General features: G+C 46.4%; 10 non-coding genes across 10 annotated transcripts; all 10 read right to left on the reverse strand.

The window, feature by feature from the left end:
• Positions 1–489: 489 nt before the first annotated feature.
• Positions 490–561, reverse strand: TRNAW-CCA (transfer RNA tryptophan (anticodon CCA)). The gene has a single exon. It is a non-coding gene; the product is annotated as a tRNA-Trp (tRNA).
• A 2,560-nt stretch (positions 562–3,121) lies between these two features.
• TRNAN-GUU (transfer RNA asparagine (anticodon GUU)) lies at positions 3,122–3,195 on the reverse strand. Its single transcript has one exon. It is a non-coding gene; the product is annotated as a tRNA-Asn (tRNA).
• A 2,564-nt stretch (positions 3,196–5,759) lies between these two features.
• TRNAN-GUU (transfer RNA asparagine (anticodon GUU)) lies at positions 5,760–5,833 on the reverse strand. The gene has a single exon. It is a non-coding gene; the product is annotated as a tRNA-Asn (tRNA).
• A 4,028-nt stretch (positions 5,834–9,861) lies between these two features.
• Positions 9,862–9,933, reverse strand: TRNAW-CCA (transfer RNA tryptophan (anticodon CCA)). Its single transcript has one exon. It is a non-coding gene; the product is annotated as a tRNA-Trp (tRNA).
• Positions 9,934–10,246: 313 nt separating this feature from the next.
• Positions 10,247–10,320, reverse strand: TRNAN-GUU (transfer RNA asparagine (anticodon GUU)). The gene has a single exon. It is a non-coding gene; the product is annotated as a tRNA-Asn (tRNA).
• A 1,789-nt stretch (positions 10,321–12,109) lies between these two features.
• TRNAW-CCA (transfer RNA tryptophan (anticodon CCA)) lies at positions 12,110–12,181 on the reverse strand. Its single transcript has one exon. It is a non-coding gene; the product is annotated as a tRNA-Trp (tRNA).
• A 302-nt stretch (positions 12,182–12,483) lies between these two features.
• On the reverse strand, positions 12,484–12,557 carry TRNAN-GUU (transfer RNA asparagine (anticodon GUU)). Its single transcript has one exon. It is a non-coding gene; the product is annotated as a tRNA-Asn (tRNA).
• Positions 12,558–14,347: 1,790 nt separating this feature from the next.
• On the reverse strand, positions 14,348–14,419 carry TRNAW-CCA (transfer RNA tryptophan (anticodon CCA)). Its single transcript has one exon. It is a non-coding gene; the product is annotated as a tRNA-Trp (tRNA).
• Positions 14,420–16,979: 2,560 nt separating this feature from the next.
• Positions 16,980–17,053, reverse strand: TRNAN-GUU (transfer RNA asparagine (anticodon GUU)). Its single transcript has one exon. It is a non-coding gene; the product is annotated as a tRNA-Asn (tRNA).
• A 2,564-nt stretch (positions 17,054–19,617) lies between these two features.
• On the reverse strand, positions 19,618–19,691 carry TRNAN-GUU (transfer RNA asparagine (anticodon GUU)). Its single transcript has one exon. It is a non-coding gene; the product is annotated as a tRNA-Asn (tRNA).
• Positions 19,692–22,762: the final 3,071 nt, after the last annotated feature.

The raw sequence follows: 22,762 nt of genomic DNA on the forward strand, positions 1-22,762 counted from the left end.
CAGGTTTCCGACACCAGACCGGTACCTGAACTCACAAACCCAAACTGCAAAGTGATGGGCATTGCCACTAGACTGCCGACCCCCTTTCGGGGCCCCAGCATGTATCCTTTAGTCACACCTAGAGTTCCCAGGACAGTGCAGCATTCAGCGATTACACGAAAATATTGACAGCGCTAGGAGGCCATGCAAATGGCAGAGGTATGCTTTACAAAGCCCACGTAGCGTACACAAAACAGCACATCAGTCAGGCCCACTTGAAGAGATGGTAAAGAGGAAATACTTCTGCTGCATCCAGTAAAACATAGAGATTGGCCTGCTTTAAAGGTTGACCATGTCCTTCATGGGTGTCTGTCAATATGATACTTCCCTGCTGCAAAGTTTACATTCGAAACGCCAGAACAACTAGGCCCAGAGCACAAAGATGCAGTCAGGTTGAAATAACGAGATACTGAAGAGCAATTTTATATTTCAGAGTGGGAAAAGCAAATATGACCCCGACGTGATTTGAACACGCAACCTTCTGATCTGGAGTCAGACGCGCTACCATTGCGCCACGAGGTCCTTGGCAGTCCACCTGGTGTGTCTGATGACAGAATAAAGGTAGGAGACGTACATGCACCTGCAGAGCCTCATTGCTTCTTTAAGTAGACTGGCTAGGATAGCTTCCTTCTGTGCATCAGTACACGCTGCAGCCAAACCCTTCCCATGAAGTCTTGATGTTTATGAATTGAATGGCAAGTTTTGAAAAACTAAAGCAAGCGAGAAGAATTGCTTGCAGTTTATTGGATTTTTTGGACGTCAGCAGACGAGACCTGCGAGAGGTAAACAGAAGTTCATAGTTGGTCACGCTGAATTTTTGACCCAAAACGCATCGTCCCTCGGTGGGCTTGAACCACCAACCTTTTGGTTAACAGCCGAACGCGCTAACCGATTGGGCCATAGAGACTCATGCAGTGCTTACATTGGGGCCTGATTGGTGTGCTGTTTGCTTATGCTTCCCAGGCAACCTGAAAATATTTCTAAAATAGCTCTATTTCCCACAGCAAATCAGGGTATCAAGCACTTCCCTACCTCCCCTAATACACAAACACAGGGGATTTAGTAGAGGACAGAGCCCATCAACAGTGCACCAAATGCCCTCTGTGTAGGCATAACTTGCTATGAGGAGAAAGCCACAGTTGCGCACTTGTGTTAAAAGGGGACAGTAGGCTGAACCCAGAGAACACGGGAGAAATGACTCAGGTTTACTAAGTGGAACACTCTGTGTCTTTGTGCCCAAAACAGCAGCGTCTTTTCGGTTAACAGCCGAACGCGCTAACCAATTGCGCCACAGAGACTCACTGGCATGTGTGTTCTGCCTTTGGCCTGATTACATTGCTATTTTTTTCTGATTGGCAGAAAACCTGAACTTTTTTCTGAAAAAGGCATGCCTCTCTTAGCACTGCAGTGCATTAGACTGCTCCCTTGCTTCCCTGAGCCCCCAAATACACAACCACCCTGGGCACAATAGAAGACACATTCCAGCAGATTTAGCAAGAGTGCACCAAGGATTCTATATGTAGGTACCTTGCTGAGAAGCAAGACCTGCAGTTGCATTCTTCTGTTAAAAGAGGGCAGCAGAGTGCACCAAGAGAACTTGGGGGAAGTAGCTTATGTTAACTACTTGCCATGCTCTTTATAGATCCCTCTGTTTGACTGGGTGAATTCTAATTTCTGGGGTAGAGTAAGCAATTTTTGGATCTAGTTGCTGTGCGCAACAGGAATGCTATATACTGCACTGTACTGCTACTGAAAAGTTACCAATTTTACAGGATGTTCAGGTAAGCTTTGTTTCAGAAAACAACTTGCTAGAGGCCCTAGGACAGATTACTGGGACAAAGGAAGAGGGTTTGGGGATTAGCACATCTCCTATGAAAGGTACAGTCACGCCCAAGACAACTCTGAGTGTCACCTCAAATTCTAAGAAATGCAAACTAGGGACCTACGCTTTTTATTGCCAGTGGATCTTTGTGGTTCAGACAAATGTGCACGCCTCCCAGAGCCCCTTGCAATGCACTTAGGGAAAGGGGGGAAGGTGCTGTGAAGCCCTCTCGCTGACAATGTCTCTCTTGTCTATAATGTATCTATGAGAGAGAGAGAAATAGGCAATGCGAGAGTGAAAAAGTAAAATGGAAATGTGTCTACTGAGACCAGTATAAGGGGAAATCCTCACAATCCAGGACCGACAGTTGATTGGGAGGGCGCTTACAGGTTTCCGACACCAGACCGGTACCTGAACTCACAAACCCAAACTGCAAAGTGATGGGCATTGCCACTAGACTGCCGACCCCCTTTCGGGGCCCCAGCATATATCCTTTAGTCACACCTAGATTTCCCAGGACAGTGCAGCATTCAGCGATTACACGAAAATATTGACAGCGCTAGGAGGCCATGCAAATGGCAGAGGTATGCTTTACAAAGCCCACGTAGCGTGCACAAAACAGCACATCAGTCAGGCCCACTTGAAGAGATGGTAAAGAGGAAATACTTCTGCTGCATCCAGTAAAACATAGAGATTGGCCTGCTTTAAAGGTTGACCATGTCCTTCATGGGTGTCTGTCAATATGATACTTCCCTGCTGCAAAGCTTACATTCGAAACGCCAGAACAACTAGGCCCAGAGCACAAAGATGCAGTCAGGTTGAAATAACGAGATACTGAAGAGCAATTTTGTATTTCAGAGTGGGAAAAGCAAATATGACCCCGACGTGATTTGAACACGCAACCTTCTGATCTAGAGTCAGACGCGCTACCATTGCGCCACGAGGTCCTTGTGGCAGTCCACCTGGTGTGTCTGATGACAGAATAAAGGTAGGAGACGTACATGCACCTGCAGAGCCTCATTGCTTCTTTAAGTAGACTGGCTAGGATAGCTTCCTTCTGTGCATCAGTACACGCTGCAGCCAAACCCTTCCCATGAAGTCTTGATGTTTATGAATTGAATGGCAAGTTTTGAAAAACTAAAGCAAGCGAGAAGAATTGCTTGCAGTTTATTGGATTTTTTGGACGTCAGCAGACGAGACCTGCGAGAGGTAAACAGAAGTTCATAGTTGGTCATGCTGAATTTTTGAGCCAAAATGCATCGTCCCTGGGTGGGCTTGAACCACCAACCTTTCGGTTAACAGCCGAACGCGCTAACCGATTGCGCCACAGAGACTCATGCAGTGCTTACACTGGGGCCTGATTGGTGTGCTGTTTGCTTATGCTCCCCAGGCAACCTGAAAATATTTCTAAAATAGCTCTATTTCCCACAGCAAATCAGGGTATGAAGTACTTCCCTACCTCCCGTAATCCACAAACACAGGGGATTTAGTAGAGGACAGAGCCCATCAACAGTGCACCAAATGCCCTCTGTGTAGGCATAACTTGCTATGAGGAGAAAGCCACAGTTGCGCACTTGTGTTAAAAGGGGACAGTAGGCTGAACCCAGAGAACACGGGAGAAATGACTCAGGTTTACTGAGTGGAACACTCTGTGTCTTTGTGCCCAAAACAGCAGCGTCTTTTCGGTTAACAGCCGAACGCGCTAACCGATTGCGCCACAGAGACTCATGCAGTGCTTACACTGGGGCCTGATTGGTGTGCTGTTTGCTTATGCTCCCCAGGCAACCTGAAAATATTTCTAAAATAGCTCTATTTCCCACAGCAAATCAGGGTATGAAGTACTTCCCTACCTCCCGTAATCCACAAACACAGGGGATTTAGTAGAGGACAGAGCCCATCAACAGTGCACCAAATGCCCTCTGTGTAGGCATAACTTGCTATGAGGAGAAAGCCACAGTTGCGCACTTGTGTTAAAAGGGGACAGTAGGCTGAACCCAGAGAACACGGGAGAAATGACTCAGGTTTACTGAGTGGAACACTCTGTGTCTTTGTGCCCAAAACAGCAGCGTCTTTTCGGTTAACAGCCGAACGCGCTAACCAATTGCGCCACAGAGACTCACTGGCATGTGAGTTCTGCCTTTGGCCTGATTGCATTGCTATTTTTTTCTGATTGGCAGAAAACCTGAACTTTTTTCTGAAAAAGGCATGCCTCTCGTAGCACTGCAGTGCATTAGACTGCTCCCTTGCTTCCCTGAGTCCCCAAATACACAACCACCTTGGGCACAATAGAAGACACATTCCAGCAGATTTAGCAAGAGTGCACCAAGGTTTCTATATGTAGGTACCTTGCTGAGAAGCAAGACCTGCAGTTGCATTCTTCTGTTAAAAGAGGGCAGCAGAGTGCACCAAGAGAACTTGGGGGAAGTAGCTTATGTTAACTACTTGCCATGCTCTTTATAGATCCCTCTGTTTGACTGGGTGAATTCTAATTTCTGGGGTAGAGTAAGCAATTTTTGGATCTAGATGCTGTGCGCAACAGGAATGCTATATACTGCACTGTACTGCTACTGAAAAGTTACCAATTTTACAGGATGTTCAGGTAAGCTTTGTTTCAGAAAACAACTTGCTAGAGGCACTAAGACAGATTACTGGGACAAAGGAAGAGGGTTTGGGGATTAGCACATCTCCTATGAAAGGTACAGTCACGCCCGAGACAACTCTGAGTGTCACCTCAAATTCTAAGAAATGCAAACTAGGGACCTACGCTTTTTATTGCCAGTGGATCTTTGTGTTTCAGACAAATGTGCACGCCTCCCAGAGCCCCTTGCAATGCACTTAGGGAAATGGGGGAAGGTGCTGTGAAGCCCTCTCGCTGACAATGTCTCTCTTGTCTATAATGTATCTATGAGAGAGAGAGAAATAGGCAATGCGAGAGTGAAAAAGTAAAATGGAAATGTGTCTACTGAGACCAGTATAAGGGGAAATCCTCACAATCCAGGACCGACAGTTGATTGGGAGGGCGCTTACAGGTTTCCGACACCAGACCGGTACCTGAACTCACAAACCCAAACTGAAAAGTGATGGGCATTGCCACTAGACTGCCGACCCCCTTTCGGGGCCCCAGCATATATCCTTTAGTCACACCTAGAGTTCCCAGGACAGTGCAGCATTCAGCGATTACACGAAAATATTGACAGCGCTAGGAGGCCATGCAAATGGCAGAGGTATGCTTTCAAAGCCCACGTAGCGTGCACAAAACAGCACATCAGTCAGGCCCACTTGAAGAGATGGTAAAGAGGAAATACTTCTGCTGCATCCAGTAAAACATAGAGATTGGCCTGCTTTAAAGCTTGACCATGTCCTTCATGGGTGTCTGTCAATATGATACTTCCCTGGTGCAAAGTTTACATTCGAAACGCCAGAACAACTAGGCCCAGAGCACAAAGATGCAGTCAGGTTGAATTAACGAGATACTGAAGAGCAATTTTGTATTTCAGAGTGGGAAAAGGAAATATGACCCGACGTGATTTGAACACACAACCTTCTGATCTGGAGTCAGACGCGCTACCATTGCGCCACGAGGTCCTTGTGGCAGTCCACCTGGTGTGTCTGATGACAGAATAAAGGTAGGAGACGTGCATGGACCTGCAGAGCCTCATTGCTTCTTTAAGTAGACTGGCTAGGATAGCTTCCTTCTGTGCATCAGTACACGCTGCAGCCAAACCCTTCCCATGAAGTCTTGATGTTTATGAATTGAATGGCAAGTTTTGAAAAACTAAAGCAAGCGAGAAGAATTGCTTACAGTTTATTGGATTTTTTGGACGTCAGCAGACGAGACCTGCGAGAGGTAAACAGAAGTTCATAGTTGGTCATGCTGAATTTTTGAGCCAAAATGCACCGTCCCTGGGTGGGCTTGAACCACCAACCTTTCGGTTAACAGCCGAACGCGCTAACCGATTGCGCCACAGAGACTCATGCAGTGCTTACACTGGGGCCTGATTGGTGTGCTGTTTGCTTATGCTTCCCAGGCAACCTGAAAATATTTCTAAAATAGCTCTATTTCCCACAGCAAATCAGGGTATCAAGCACTTCCCTACCTCCCCTAATCCTAATCCACAAACACAGGGGATTTAGTAGAGGACAGAGCCCATCAACAGTGCACCAAATGTCCTCTGTGTAGGCATAACTTGCTATGAGGAGAAAGCCACAGTTGCGCACTTGTGTTAAAAGGGGACAGTAGGCTGAACCCAGAGAACACGGGAGAAATGACTCAGGTTTACTGAGTGGAACACTCTGTGTCTTTGTGCCAAAAACAGCAGCGTCTTTTCGGTTAACAGCCGAACGCGCTAACCAATTGTGCCACAGAGACTCACTGGCATGTGTGTTCTGCCTTTGGCCTGATTACATTGCTATTTTTTTCTGATTGGCAGAAAACCTGAACTTTTTTCTGAAAAAGGCATGCCTCTCTTAGCACTGCAGTGCATTAGACTGCTCCCTTGCTTCCCTGAGTCCCCAAATACACAACCACCTTGGGCACAATAGAAGACACATTCCAGCAGATTTAGCAAGAGTGCATCAAGGTTTCTATATGTAGGTACCTTTCTGAGAAGCAAGACCTGCAGTTGCATTCTTCCGTTAAAAGAGGGCAGCAGAGTGCACCAAGAGAACTTGGGGGAAGTAGATTATGTTAACTACTTGCCATGCTCTTTATAGATCCCTCTGTTTGACTGGGTGAATTCTAATTTCTGGGGTAGAGTAAGCAATTTTTGGATCTAGATGCTGTGCGCAACAGGAATGCTATATACTGCACTGTACTGCTACTGAAAAGTTACCAATTTTACAGGATGTTCAGGTAAGCTTTGTTTCAGAAAACAACTTGCTAGAGGCACTAAGACAGATTACTGGGACAAAGGAAGAGGGTTTGGGGATTAGCACATCTCCTATGAAAGGTACAGTCACGCCCGAGACAACTCTGAGTGTCACCTCAAATTCTAAGAAATGCAAAATAGGGACCTACGCTTTTTATTGCCAGTGGATCTTTGTGTTTCAGACAAATGTGCACGCCTCCCAGAGCCCCTTGCAATGCACTTAGGGAAAGGGGGGAAGGTGCTGTGAAGCCCTCTCGCTGACAATGTCTCTCTTGTCTATAATGTAACTATGAGAGAGAGAGAAATAGGCAATGCGAGAGTGAAAAAGTAAAATGGAAATGTGTCTACTGAGACCAGTATAAGGGGAAATCCTCACAATCCAGGACCGACAGTTGATTGGGAGGGCGCTTACAGGTTTCCGACACCAGACCGGTACCTGAACTCACAAACCCAAACTGCAAAGTGATGGGCATTGCCACTAGACTGCCGACCCCCTTTCGGGGCCCCAGCATATATCGTTTGGTCACACCTAGAGTTCCCAGGACAGTGCAGCATTCAGCGATTACACGAAAATATTGACAGCGCTAGGAGGCCATGCAAATGGCAGAGGTATGCTTTACAAAGCCCACGTAGCGTGCACAAAACAGCACATCAGTCAGGCCCACTTGAAGAGATGGTAAAGAGGAAATACTTCTGCTGCATCCAGTAAAACATAGAGATTGGCCTGCTTTAAAGGTTGACCATGTCCTTCATGGGTGTCTGTCAATATGATACTTCCCTGCTGCAAAGCTTACATTCGAAACGCCAGAACAACTAGGCCCAGAGCATAAAGATGCAGTCAGGTTGAAATAACGAGATACTGAAGAGCAATTTTGTATTTCAGAGTGGGAAAAGGAAGTATGACCCCGACGTGATTTGAACACACAACCTTCTGATCTGGAGTCATACGCTACCATTGCGCCACGAGGTCCTTGTGGCAATCCACCTGGTGTTTCTGATGACAGAATAAAGGTAGGAGACGTGCATGAACCTGCAGAGCCTCATAGCTTCTTTAAGTAGACTGGCTAGGATAGCTTCCTTCTGTGCATCAGTACACGCTGCAGCCAAACCCTTCCCATGAAGTCTTGATGTTTATGAATTGAATGGCAAGTTTTGAAAAACTAAAGCAAGCGAGAAGAATTGCTTGCAGTTTATTGGATTTTTTGGACGTCAGCAGACGAGACCTGCGAGAGGTAAACAGAAGTCCATAGTTGGTCACGCTGAATTTTTGAGCCAAAATGCACCGTCCCTGGGTGGGCTTCGGTTAACAGCCGAACGCGCTAACCGATTGCGCCACAGAGACTCATGCAGTTCTTACACAGGGGCCTGATTGGTGTGCTGTTTGCTTATGCTTCCCAGGCAACCTGAAAATATTTCTAAAATAGCTCTATTTCCCACAGCAAATCAGGGTATCAAGCACTTCCCTACCTCCCCTCATCCACAAACACAGGGGATTTAGTAGAGGACAGAGCCCATCAACAGTGCACCAAATGTCCTCTGTGTAGGCATAACTTGCTATGAGGAGAAAGCCACAGTTGCGCACTTGTGTTAAAAGGGGACAGTAGGCTGAACCCAGAGAACACGGGAGAAATGACTCAGGTTTACTGAGTGGAACACTCTGTGTCTTTGTGCCAAAAACAGCAGCGTCTTTTCGGTTAACAGCTGAACGCGCTAACCAATTGCGCCACAGAGACTCACTGGCATGTGTGTTCTGCCTTTGGCCTGATTGCATTGCTTTTTTTTTCTGATTGGCAGAAAACCTGAACTTTTTTTTGAAAAAGGCATGCCTCTCTTAGCACTGCAGTGCATTAGACTGCTCCCTTGCTTCCCTGAGTCCCCAAATACACAACCACCTTGGGCACAATAGAAGACACATTCCAGCAGATTTAGCAAGAGTGCACCAAGGATTCTATATGTAGGTACCTTGCTGAGAAGCAAGACCTGCAGTTGCATTCTTCTGTTAAAAGAGGGCAGCAGAGTGCACCAAGAGAACTTGGGGGAAGTAGCTTATGTTAACTACTTGCCATGCTCTTTATAGATCCCTCTGTTTGACTGGGTGAATTCTAATTTCTGGGGTAGAGTAAGCAATTTTTGGATCTAGATGCTGTGCGCAACAGGAATGCTATATACTGCACTGTACTGCTACTGAATAGTTACCAATTTTACAGGATGTTCAGGTAAGCTTTGTTTCAGAAAACAACTTGCTAGAGGCACTAAGACAGATTACTGGGACAAAGGAAGAGGGTTTGGGGATTAGCACATCTCCTATGAAAGGTACAGTCACGCCCGAGACAACTCTGAGTGTCACTTCAAATTTTAAGAAATGCAAACTAGGGACCTACGCTTTTTATTGCCAGTGGATCTTTGTGTTTCAGACAAATGTGCACGCCTCCCAGAGCCCCTTGCAATGCACTTAGGGAAATGGGGGAAGGTGCTGTGCAACCCTCTCGCTGACAATGTCTCTCTTGTCTATAATGTAACTATGAGAGAGAGAGAAATAGGCAATGCGAGAGTGAAAAAGTAAAATGGAAATGTGTCTACTGAGACCAGTATAAGGGGAAATCCTCACAATCCAGGACCGACAGTTGATTGGGAGGGCGCTTACAGTTTTCCGACACCAGACCGGTACCTGAACTCACAAACCCAAACTGCAAAGTGATGGGCATTGCCACTAGACTGCCGACCCCCTTTCGGGGCCCCAGCATATATCCTTTAGTCACACCTAGAGTTCCCAGGACAGTGCAGCATTCAGCGATTACACGAAAATATTGACAGCGCTAGGAGGCCATGCAAATGGCAGAGGTATGCTTTACAAAGCCCACGTAGCGTGCACAAAACAGCACATCAGTCAGGCCCACTTGAAGAGATGGTAAAGAGGAAATACTTCTGCTGCATCCAGTAAAACATAGAGATTGGCCTGCTTTAAAGGTTGACCATGTCCTTCATGGGTGTCTGTCAATATGATACTTCCCTGCTGCAAAGCTAACATTCGAAACGCCAGAACAACTAGGCCCAGAGCACAAAGATGCAGTCAGGTTGAAATAACGAGATACTGAAGAGTAATTTTGTATTTCAGAGTGGGAAAAGGAAGTATGACCCCGACGTGATTTGAACACGCAACCTTCTGATCTGGAGTCAGACGCGCTACCATTGTGCCACGAGGTCCTTGTGGCAGTCCACCTGGTGTGTCTGATGACAGAGTAAAGGTAGGAGACGTACATGGACCTGCAGAGCCTCATTGCTTCTTTAAGTAGACTGGCTAGGAAAGCTTCCTTCTGTGCATCAGTACACGCTGCAGCCAAACCCTTCCCATGAAGTCTTGATGTTTATGAATTGAATGGCAAGTTTTGAAAAACTAAAGCAAGCGAGAAGAATTGCTTGCAGTTTATTGGATTTTTTGGACGTCAGCAGACGAGACCTGCGAGAGGTAAACAGAAATTCATAGTTGGTCATGCTGAATTTTTGAGCCAAAATGCATCGTCCCTGGGTGGGCTTGAACCACCAACCTTTCGGTTAACAGCCGAACGCGCTAACCGATTGCGCCACAGAGACTCATGCAGTGCTTACACTGGGGCCTGATTGGTGTGCTGTTTGCTTATGCTCCCCAGGCAACCTGAAAATATTTCTAAAATAGCTCTATTTCCCACAGCAAATCAGGGTATCAAGCACTTCCCTACCTCCCGTAATCCACAAACACAGGGGATTTAGTAGAGGACAGAGCCCATCAACAGTGCACCAAATGCCCTCTGTGTAGGCATAACTTGCTATGAGGAGAAAGCCACAGTTGCGCACTTGTGTTAAAAGGGGACAGTAGGCTAAACCCAGAGAACACGGGAGAAATGACTCAGGTTTACTGAGTGGAACACTCTGTGTCTTTGTGCCCAAAACAGCAGCGTCTTTTCGGTTAACAGCCGAACGCGCTAACCAATTGCGCCACAGAGACTCACTGGCATGTGTGTTCTGCCTTTGGCCTGATTGCATTGCTATTTTTTTCTGATTGGCAGAAAACCTGAACTTTTTTCTGAAAAAGGCATGCCTCTCTTAGCACTGCAGTGCATTAGACTGCTCCCTTGCTTCCCTGAGTCCCCAAATACACAACCACCTTGGGCACAATAGAAGACACATTCCAGCAGATTTAGCAAGAGTGCACCAAGGATTCTATATGTAGGTACCTTGCTGAGAAGCAAGACCTGCAGTTGCATTCTTCTGTTAAAAGAGGGCAGCAGAGTTCACCAAGAGAACTTGGGGGAAGTAGCTTATGTTAACTACTTGCCATGCTCTTTATAGATCCCTCTGTTTGACTGGGTGAATTCTAATTTCTGGGGTAGAGTAAGCAATTTTTGGATCTAGATGCTGTGCGCAACAGGAATGCTATATACTGCACTGTACTGCTACTGAAAAGTTACCAATTTTACAGGATGTTCAGGTAAGCTTTGTTTCAGAAAACAACTTGCTAGAGGCACTAAGACAGATTACTGGGACAAAGGAAGAGGGTTTGGGGATTAGCACATCTCCTATGAAAGGTACAGTCACGCCCGAGACAACTCTGAGTGTCACCTCAAATTCTAAGAAATGCAAACTAGGGACCTACGCTTTTTATTGCCAGTGGATCTTTGTGTTCAGACAAATGTGCACGCCTCCCAGAGCCCCTTGCAATGCACTTAGGGAAAGGGGGGAAGGTGCTGTGAAGCCCTCTCGCTGACAATGTCTCTCTTGTCTATAATGTATCTATGAGAGAGAGAGAAATAGGCTATGCGAGAGTGAAAAAGTAAAATGGAAATGTGTCTACTGAGACCAGTATAAGGGGAAATCCTCACAATCCAGGACCGACAGTTGATTGGGAGGGCGCTTACAGGTTTCCGACACCAGACCGGTACCTGAACTCACAAACCCAAACTACAAAGTGATGGGCATTGCCACTAGACTGCCAACCCCCTTTCGGGGCCCCAGCATATATCCTTTAGTCACACCTAGAGTTCCCAGGACAGTGCAGCATTCAGCGATTACACGAAAATATTGACAGCGCTAGGAGGCCATGCAAATGGCAGAGGTATGCTTTACAAAGCCCACGTAGCGTGCACAAAACAGCACATCAGTCAGGACCACTTGAAGAGATGGTAAAGAGGAAATACTTCTGCTGCATCCAGTAAAACATAGAGATTGGCCTGCTTTAAAGGTTGACCATGTCCTTCATGGGTGTCTGTCAATATGATACTTCCCTGCTGCAAAGCTTACATTCGAAACGCCAGAACAACTAGGCCCAGAGCACAAAGATGCAGTCAGGTTAAAATACCGAGATACTGAAGAGCAATTTTGTATTTCAGAGTGGGAAAAGCAAACATGACCCCGACGTGATTTGAACACGCAACCTTCCGATCTGGAGTCAGACGCGCTACCATTGCGCCACGAGGTCCTTTGCAGTCCACCTGGTGTGTCTGATGACAGAATAAAGGTAGGAGACGTACATGCACCTGCAGAGCCTCATTGCTTCTTTAAGTAGACTGGCTAGGATAGCTTCCTTCTGTGCATCAGTACACGCTGCAGCCAAACCCTTCCCATGAAGTCTTGATGTTTATGAATTGAATGGCAAGTTTTGAAAAACTAAAGCAAGCAAGAAGAATTGCTTGCAGTTTATTGGACGTCAGCAGACGAGACCTGCGAGAGGTAAACAGAAGTTCATAGTTGGTCATGCTGAATTTTTGAGCCAAAATGCATCGTCCCTCGGTGGGCTTGAACCACCAACCTTTCGGTTAACAGCCGAACGCGCTAACCGATTGCGCCACAGAGACTCATGCAGTCCTTACACTGGGGCATGATTGGTGTGCTGTCTGCTTATGCTTCCCAGGCAACCTGAAAATATTTCTAAAATAGCTCTATTTCCCACAGCAAATCAGGGTATCAAGCACTTCCCTACCTCCCCTAATCCACAAACACAGGGGATTTAGTAGAGGACAGAGCCCATCAACAGTGCACCAAATGTCCTCTGTGTAGGCATAACTTGCTATGAGGAGAAAGCCACAGTTGCGCACTTGTGTTAAAAGGGGACAGTAGGATGAACCCAGAGAACACGGGAGAAATGACTCAGGTTTACTGAGTGGAACACTTTGTGTCTTTGTGCCAAAAACAGCAGCGTCTTTTCGGTTAACAGCCGAACGCGCTAACCAATTGCGCCACAGAGACTCACTGGCATGTGTGTTCTGCCTTTGGCCTGATTGCATTGCTATTTTTTTCTGATTGGCAGAAAACCTGAACTTTTTTCTGAAAAAGCCATGCCTCTCTTAGCACTACAGTGCATTAGACTGCTCCCTTGCTTCCCTGAGTCCCCAAATACACAACCACCTTGGGCACAATAGAAGACACATTCCAGCAGATTTAGCAAGAGTGCACCAAGGTTTCTATATGTAGGTACCTTGCTGAGAAGCAAGACCTGCAGTTGCATTCTTCTGTTAAAAGAGGGCAGCAGAGTGCACCAAGAGAACTTGGGGGAAGTAGCTTATGTTAACTACTTGCCATGCTCTTTATAGATCCCTCTGTTTGACTGGGTGAATTCTAGTTTCTGGGGTAGAGTAAGCAATTTTTGGATCTAGATGCTGTGCGCAACAGGAATGCTATATAATGCACTGTACTGCTACTGAAAAGTTACCAATTTTACAGGATGTTCAGGTAAGCTTTGTTTCAGAAAACAACTTGCTAGAGGCCCTAGGACAGATTACTGGGACAAAGGAAGAGGGTTTGGGGATTAGCACATCTCCTATGAAAGGTACAGTCACGCCCGAGACAACTCTGAGTGCCACCTCAAATTCTAAGAAATGCGAACCAGGGCCTTACGCTTTTAATTGCCAGTGGATCTTTGTGTTTCAGACAAATGTGCACGCCTCCCAGAGCCCCATGCAATGCACTTAGGGAAATGGGGGAAGGTGCTGTGCAACCCTCTCGCTGACAATGTCTCTCTTGTCTATAATGTATCTATGAGAGAGAGAGAAATAGGCAATGCGAGAGTGAAAAAGTAAAATGGAAATGTGTCTACTGAGACCAGTATAAGGGGAAATCCTCACAATCCAGGACCGACAGTTGATTGGGAGGGCGCTTACAGGTTTCCGACACCAGACCGGTACCTGAACTCACAAACCCAAACTGCAAAGTGATGGGCATTGCCACTAGACTGCCGACCCCCTTTCGGGGCCCCAGCATGTATCCTTTAGTCACACCTAGAGTTCCCAGGACAGTGCAGCATTCAGCGATTACACGAAAATATTGACAGCGCTAGGAGGCCATGCAAATGGCAGAGGTATGCTTTACAAAGCCCACGTAGCGTACACAAAACAGCACATCAGTCAGGCCCACTTGAAGAGATGGTAAAGAGGAAATACTTCTGCTGCATCCAGTAAAACATAGAGATTGGCCTGCTTTAAAGGTTGACCATGTCCTTCATGGGTGTCTGTCAATATGATACTTCCCTGCTGCAAAGTTTACATTCGAAACGCCAGAACAACTAGGCCCAGAGCACAAAGATGCAGTCAGGTTGAAATAACGAGATACTGAAGAGCAATTTTATATTTCAGAGTGGGAAAAGCAAATATGACCCCGACGTGATTTGAACACGCAACCTTCTGATCTGGAGTCAGACGCGCTACCATTGCGCCACGAGGTCCTTGGCAGTCCACCTGGTGTGTCTGATGACAGAATAAAGGTAGGAGACGTACATGCACCTGCAGAGCCTCATTGCTTCTTTAAGTAGACTGGCTAGGATAGCTTCCTTCTGTGCATCAGTACACGCTGCAGCCAAACCCTTCCCATGAAGTCTTGATGTTTATGAATTGAATGGCAAGTTTTGAAAAACTAAAGCAAGCGAGAAGAATTGCTTGCAGTTTATTGGATTTTTTGGACGTCAGCAGACGAGACCTGCGAGAGGTAAACAGAAGTTCATAGTTGGTCACGCTGAATTTTTGACCCAAAACGCATCGTCCCTCGGTGGGCTTGAACCACCAACCTTTTGGTTAACAGCCGAACGCGCTAACCGATTGGGCCATAGAGACTCATGCAGTGCTTACATTGGGGCCTGATTGGTGTGCTGTTTGCTTATGCTTCCCAGGCAACCTGAAAATATTTCTAAAATAGCTCTATTTCCCACAGCAAATCAGGGTATCAAGCACTTCCCTACCTCCCCTAATACACAAACACAGGGGATTTAGTAGAGGACAGAGCCCATCAACAGTGCACCAAATGCCCTCTGTGTAGGCATAACTTGCTATGAGGAGAAAGCCACAGTTGCGCACTTGTGTTAAAAGGGGACAGTAGGCTGAACCCAGAGAACACGGGAGAAATGACTCAGGTTTACTAAGTGGAACACTCTGTGTCTTTGTGCCCAAAACAGCAGCGTCTTTTCGGTTAACAGCCGAACGCGCTAACCAATTGCGCCACAGAGACTCACTGGCATGTGTGTTCTGCCTTTGGCCTGATTACATTGCTATTTTTTTCTGATTGGCAGAAAACCTGAACTTTTTTCTGAAAAAGGCATGCCTCTCTTAGCACTGCAGTGCATTAGACTGCTCCCTTGCTTCCCTGAGCCCCCAAATACACAACCACCCTGGGCACAATAGAAGACACATTCCAGCAGATTTAGCAAGAGTGCACCAAGGATTCTATATGTAGGTACCTTGCTGAGAAGCAAGACCTGCAGTTGCATTCTTCTGTTAAAAGAGGGCAGCAGAGTGCACCAAGAGAACTTGGGGGAAGTAGCTTATGTTAACTACTTGCCATGCTCTTTATAGATCCCTCTGTTTGACTGGGTGAATTCTAATTTCTGGGGTAGAGTAAGCAATTTTTGGATCTAGTTGCTGTGCGCAACAGGAATGCTATATACTGCACTGTACTGCTACTGAAAAGTTACCAATTTTACAGGATGTTCAGGTAAGCTTTGTTTCAGAAAACAACTTGCTAGAGGCCCTAGGACAGATTACTGGGACAAAGGAAGAGGGTTTGGGGATTAGCACATCTCCTATGAAAGGTACAGTCACGCCCAAGACAACTCTGAGTGTCACCTCAAATTCTAAGAAATGCAAACTAGGGACCTACGCTTTTTATTGCCAGTGGATCTTTGTGGTTCAGACAAATGTGCACGCCTCCCAGAGCCCCTTGCAATGCACTTAGGGAAAGGGGGGAAGGTGCTGTGAAGCCCTCTCGCTGACAATGTCTCTCTTGTCTATAATGTATCTATGAGAGAGAGAGAAATAGGCAATGCGAGAGTGAAAAAGTAAAATGGAAATGTGTCTACTGAGACCAGTATAAGGGGAAATCCTCACAATCCAGGACCGACAGTTGATTGGGAGGGCGCTTACAGGTTTCCGACACCAGACCGGTACCTGAACTCACAAACCCAAACTGCAAAGTGATGGGCATTGCCACTAGACTGCCGACCCCCTTTCGGGGCCCCAGCATATATCCTTTAGTCACACCTAGATTTCCCAGGACAGTGCAGCATTCAGCGATTACACGAAAATATTGACAGCGCTAGGAGGCCATGCAAATGGCAGAGGTATGCTTTACAAAGCCCACGTAGCGTGCACAAAACAGCACATCAGTCAGGCCCACTTGAAGAGATGGTAAAGAGGAAATACTTCTGCTGCATCCAGTAAAACATAGAGATTGGCCTGCTTTAAAGGTTGACCATGTCCTTCATGGGTGTCTGTCAATATGATACTTCCCTGCTGCAAAGCTTACATTCGAAACGCCAGAACAACTAGGCCCAGAGCACAAAGATGCAGTCAGGTTGAAATAACGAGATACTGAAGAGCAATTTTGTATTTCAGAGTGGGAAAAGCAAATATGACCCCGACGTGATTTGAACACGCAACCTTCTGATCTAGAGTCAGACGCGCTACCATTGCGCCACGAGGTCCTTGTGGCAGTCCACCTGGTGTGTCTGATGACAGAATAAAGGTAGGAGACGTACATGCACCTGCAGAGCCTCATTGCTTCTTTAAGTAGACTGGCTAGGATAGCTTCCTTCTGTGCATCAGTACACGCTGCAGCCAAACCCTTCCCATGAAGTCTTGATGTTTATGAATTGAATGGCAAGTTTTGAAAAACTAAAGCAAGCGAGAAGAATTGCTTGCAGTTTATTGGATTTTTTGGACGTCAGCAGACGAGACCTGCGAGAGGTAAACAGAAGTTCATAGTTGGTCATGCTGAATTTTTGAGCCAAAATGCATCGTCCCTGGGTGGGCTTGAACCACCAACCTTTCGGTTAACAGCCGAACGCGCTAACCGATTGCGCCACAGAGACTCATGCAGTGCTTACACTGGGGCCTGATTGGTGTGCTGTTTGCTTATGCTCCCCAGGCAACCTGAAAATATTTCTAAAATAGCTCTATTTCCCACAGCAAATCAGGGTATGAAGTACTTCCCTACCTCCCGTAATCCACAAACACAGGGGATTTAGTAGAGGACAGAGCCCATCAACAGTGCACCAAATGCCCTCTGTGTAGGCATAACTTGCTATGAGGAGAAAGCCACAGTTGCGCACTTGTGTTAAAAGGGGACAGTAGGCTGAACCCAGAGAACACGGGAGAAATGACTCAGGTTTACTGAGTGGAACACTCTGTGTCTTTGTGCCCAAAACAGCAGCGTCTTTTCGGTTAACAGCCGAACGCGCTAACCGATTGCGCCACAGAGACTCATGCAGTGCTTACACTGGGGCCTGATTGGTGTGCTGTTTGCTTATGCTCCCCAGGCAACCTGAAAATATTTCTAAAATAGCTCTATTTCCCACAGCAAATCAGGGTATGAAGTACTTCCCTACCTCCCGTAATCCACAAACACAGGGGATTTAGTAGAGGACAGAGCCCATCAACAGTGCACCAAATGCCCTCTGTGTAGGCATAACTTGCTATGAGGAGAAAGCCACAGTTGCGCACTTGTGTTAAAAGGGGACAGTAGGCTGAACCCAGAGAACACGGGAGAAATGACTCAGGTTTACTGAGTGGAACACTCTGTGTCTTTGTGCCCAAAACAGCAGCGTCTTTTCGGTTAACAGCCGAACGCGCTAACCAATTGCGCCACAGAGACTCACTGGCATGTGAGTTCTGCCTTTGGCCTGATTGCATTGCTATTTTTTTCTGATTGGCAGAAAACCTGAACTTTTTTCTGAAAAAGGCATGCCTCTCGTAGCACTGCAGTGCATTAGACTGCTCCCTTGCTTCCCTGAGTCCCCAAATACACAACCACCTTGGGCACAATAGAAGACACATTCCAGCAGATTTAGCAAGAGTGCACCAAGGTTTCTATATGTAGGTACCTTGCTGAGAAGCAAGACCTGCAGTTGCATTCTTCTGTTAAAAGAGGGCAGCAGAGTGCACCAAGAGAACTTGGGGGAAGTAGCTTATGTTAACTACTTGCCATGCTCTTTATAGATCCCTCTGTTTGACTGGGTGAATTCTAATTTCTGGGGTAGAGTAAGCAATTTTTGGATCTAGATGCTGTGCGCAACAGGAATGCTATATACTGCACTGTACTGCTACTGAAAAGTTACCAATTTTACAGGATGTTCAGGTAAGCTTTGTTTCAGAAAACAACTTGCTAGAGGCACTAAGACAGATTACTGGGACAAAGGAAGAGGGTTTGGGGATTAGCACATCTCCTATGAAAGGTACAGTCACGCCCGAGACAACTCTGAGTGTCACCTCAAATTCTAAGAAATGCAAACTAGGGACCTACGCTTTTTATTGCCAGTGGATCTTTGTGTTTCAGACAAATGTGCACGCCTCCCAGAGCCCCTTGCAATGCACTTAGGGAAATGGGGGAAGGTGCTGTGAAGCCCTCTCGCTGACAATGTCTCTCTTGTCTATAATGTATCTATGAGAGAGAGAGAAATAGGCAATGCGAGAGTGAAAAAGTAAAATGGAAATGTGTCTACTGAGACCAGTATAAGGGGAAATCCTCACAATCCAGGACCGACAGTTGATTGGGAGGGCGCTTACAGGTTTCCGACACCAGACCGGTACCTGAACTCACAAACCCAAACTGAAAAGTGATGGGCATTGCCACTAGACTGCCGACCCCCTTTCGGGGCCCCAGCATATATCCTTTAGTCACACCTAGAGTTCCCAGGACAGTGCAGCATTCAGCGATTACACGAAAATATTGACAGCGCTAGGAGGCCATGCAAATGGCAGAGGTATGCTTTCAAAGCCCACGTAGCGTGCACAAAACAGCACATCAGTCAGGCCCACTTGAAGAGATGGTAAAGAGGAAATACTTCTGCTGCATCCAGTAAAACATAGAGATTGGCCTGCTTTAAAGCTTGACCATGTCCTTCATGGGTGTCTGTCAATATGATACTTCCCTGGTGCAAAGTTTACATTCGAAACGCCAGAACAACTAGGCCCAGAGCACAAAGATGCAGTCAGGTTGAATTAACGAGATACTGAAGAGCAATTTTGTATTTCAGAGTGGGAAAAGGAAATATGACCCGACGTGATTTGAACACACAACCTTCTGATCTGGAGTCAGACGCGCTACCATTGCGCCACGAGGTCCTTGTGGCAGTCCACCTGGTGTGTCTGATGACAGAATAAAGGTAGGAGACGTGCATGGACCTGCAGAGCCTCATTGCTTCTTTAAGTAGACTGGCTAGGATAGCTTCCTTCTGTGCATCAGTACACGCTGCAGCCAAACCCTTCCCATGAAGTCTTGATGTTTATGAATTGAATGGCAAGTTTTGAAAAACTAAAGCAAGCGAGAAGAATTGCTTACAGTTTATTGGATTTTTTGGACGTCAGCAGACGAGACCTGCGAGAGGTAAACAGAAGTTCATAGTTGGTCATGCTGAATTTTTGAGCCAAAATGCACCGTCCCTGGGTGGGCTTGAACCACCAACCTTTCGGTTAACAGCCGAACGCGCTAACCGATTGCGCCACAGAGACTCATGCAGTGCTTACACTGGGGCCTGATTGGTGTGCTGTTTGCTTATGCTTCCCAGGCAACCTGAAAATATTTCTAAAATAGCTCTATTTCCCACAGCAAATCAGGGTATCAAGCACTTCCCTACCTCCCCTAATCCTAATCCACAAACACAGGGGATTTAGTAGAGGACAGAGCCCATCAACAGTGCACCAAATGTCCTCTGTGTAGGCATAACTTGCTATGAGGAGAAAGCCACAGTTGCGCACTTGTGTTAAAAGGGGACAGTAGGCTGAACCCAGAGAACACGGGAGAAATGACTCAGGTTTACTGAGTGGAACACTCTGTGTCTTTGTGCCAAAAACAGCAGCGTCTTTTCGGTTAACAGCCGAACGCGCTAACCAATTGTGCCACAGAGACTCACTGGCATGTGTGTTCTGCCTTTGGCCTGATTACATTGCTATTTTTTTCTGATTGGCAGAAAACCTGAACTTTTTTCTGAAAAAGGCATGCCTCTCTTAGCACTGCAGTGCATTAGACTGCTCCCTTGCTTCCCTGAGTCCCCAAATACACAACCACCTTGGGCACAATAGAAGACACATTCCAGCAGATTTAGCAAGAGTGCATCAAGGTTTCTATATGTAGGTACCTTTCTGAGAAGCAAGACCTGCAGTTGCATTCTTCCGTTAAAAGAGGGCAGCAGAGTGCACCAAGAGAACTTGGGGGAAGTAGATTATGTTAACTACTTGCCATGCTCTTTATAGATCCCTCTGTTTGACTGGGTGAATTCTAATTTCTGGGGTAGAGTAAGCAATTTTTGGATCTAGATGCTGTGCGCAACAGGAATGCTATATACTGCACTGTACTGCTACTGAAAAGTTACCAATTTTACAGGATGTTCAGGTAAGCTTTGTTTCAGAAAACAACTTGCTAGAGGCACTAAGACAGATTACTGGGACAAAGGAAGAGGGTTTGGGGATTAGCACATCTCCTATGAAAGGTACAGTCACGCCCGAGACAACTCTGAGTGTCACCTCAAATTCTAAGAAATGCAAAATAGGGACCTACGCTTTTTATTGCCAGTGGATCTTTGTGTTTCAGACAAATGTGCACGCCTCCCAGAGCCCCTTGCAATGCACTTAGGGAAAGGGGGGAAGGTGCTGTGAAGCCCTCTCGCTGACAATGTCTCTCTTGTCTATAATGTAACTATGAGAGAGAGAGAAATAGGCAATGCGAGAGTGAAAAAGTAAAATGGAAATGTGTCTACTGAGACCAGTATAAGGGGAAATCCTCACAATCCAGGACCGACAGTTGATTGGGAGGGCGCTTACAGGTTTCCGACACCAGACCGGTACCTGAACTCACAAACCCAAACTGCAAAGTGATGGGCATTGCCACTAGACTGCCGACCCCCTTTCGGGGCCCCAGCATATATCGTTTGGTCACACCTAGAGTTCCCAGGACAGTGCAGCATTCAGCGATTACACGAAAATATTGACAGCGCTAGGAGGCCATGCAAATGGCAGAGGTATGCTTTACAAAGCCCACGTAGCGTGCACAAAACAGCACATCAGTCAGGCCCACTTGAAGAGATGGTAAAGAGGAAATACTTCTGCTGCATCCAGTAAAACATAGAGATTGGCCTGCTTTAAAGGTTGACCATGTCCTTCATGGGTGTCTGTCAATATGATACTTCCCTGCTGCAAAGCTTACATTCGAAACGCCAGAACAACTAGGCCCAGAGCATAAAGATGCAGTCAGGTTGAAATAACGAGATACTGAAGAGCAATTTTGTATTTCAGAGTGGGAAAAGGAAGTATGACCCCGACGTGATTTGAACACACAACCTTCTGATCTGGAGTCATACGCTACCATTGCGCCACGAGGTCCTTGTGGCAATCCACCTGGTGTTTCTGATGACAGAATAAAGGTAGGAGACGTGCATGAACCTGCAGAGCCTCATAGCTTCTTTAAGTAGACTGGCTAGGATAGCTTCCTTCTGTGCATCAGTACACGCTGCAGCCAAACCCTTCCCATGAAGTCTTGATGTTTATGAATTGAATGGCAAGTTTTGAAAAACTAAAGCAAGCGAGAAGAATTGCTTGCAGTTTATTGGATTTTTTGGACGTCAGCAGACGAGACCTGCGAGAGGTAAACAGAAGTCCATAGTTGGTCACGCTGAATTTTTGAGCCAAAATGCACCGTCCCTGGGTGGGCTTCGGTTAACAGCCGAACGCGCTAACCGATTGCGCCACAGAGACTCATGCAGTTCTTACACAGGGGCCTGATTGGTGTGCTGTTTGCTTATGCTTCCCAGGCAACCTGAAAATATTTCTAAAATAGCTCTATTTCCCACAGCAAATCAGGGTATCAAGCACTTCCCTACCTCCCCTCATCCACAAACACAGGGGATTTAGTAGAGGACAGAGCCCATCAACAGTGCACCAAATGTCCTCTGTGTAGGCATAACTTGCTATGAGGAGAAAGCCACAGTTGCGCACTTGTGTTAAAAGGGGACAGTAGGCTGAACCCAGAGAACACGGGAGAAATGACTCAGGTTTACTGAGTGGAACACTCTGTGTCTTTGTGCCAAAAACAGCAGCGTCTTTTCGGTTAACAGCTGAACGCGCTAACCAATTGCGCCACAGAGACTCACTGGCATGTGTGTTCTGCCTTTGGCCTGATTGCATTGCTTTTTTTTTCTGATTGGCAGAAAACCTGAACTTTTTTTTGAAAAAGGCATGCCTCTCTTAGCACTGCAGTGCATTAGACTGCTCCCTTGCTTCCCTGAGTCCCCAAATACACAACCACCTTGGGCACAATAGAAGACACATTCCAGCAGATTTAGCAAGAGTGCACCAAGGATTCTATATGTAGGTACCTTGCTGAGAAGCAAGACCTGCAGTTGCATTCTTCTGTTAAAAGAGGGCAGCAGAGTGCACCAAGAGAACTTGGGGGAAGTAGCTTATGTTAACTACTTGCCATGCTCTTTATAGATCCCTCTGTTTGACTGGGTGAATTCTAATTTCTGGGGTAGAGTAAGCAATTTTTGGATCTAGATGCTGTGCGCAACAGGAATGCTATATACTGCACT

The sequence above is a fragment of the Ambystoma mexicanum genome, chromosome 11 (genome assembly GCF_040938575.1).
Source record: "Ambystoma mexicanum isolate Mex_15411 chromosome 11, UKY_AmexF1_1, whole genome shotgun sequence".
NCBI lineage: Eukaryota > Metazoa > Chordata > Amphibia > Caudata > Ambystomatidae > Ambystoma > Ambystoma mexicanum.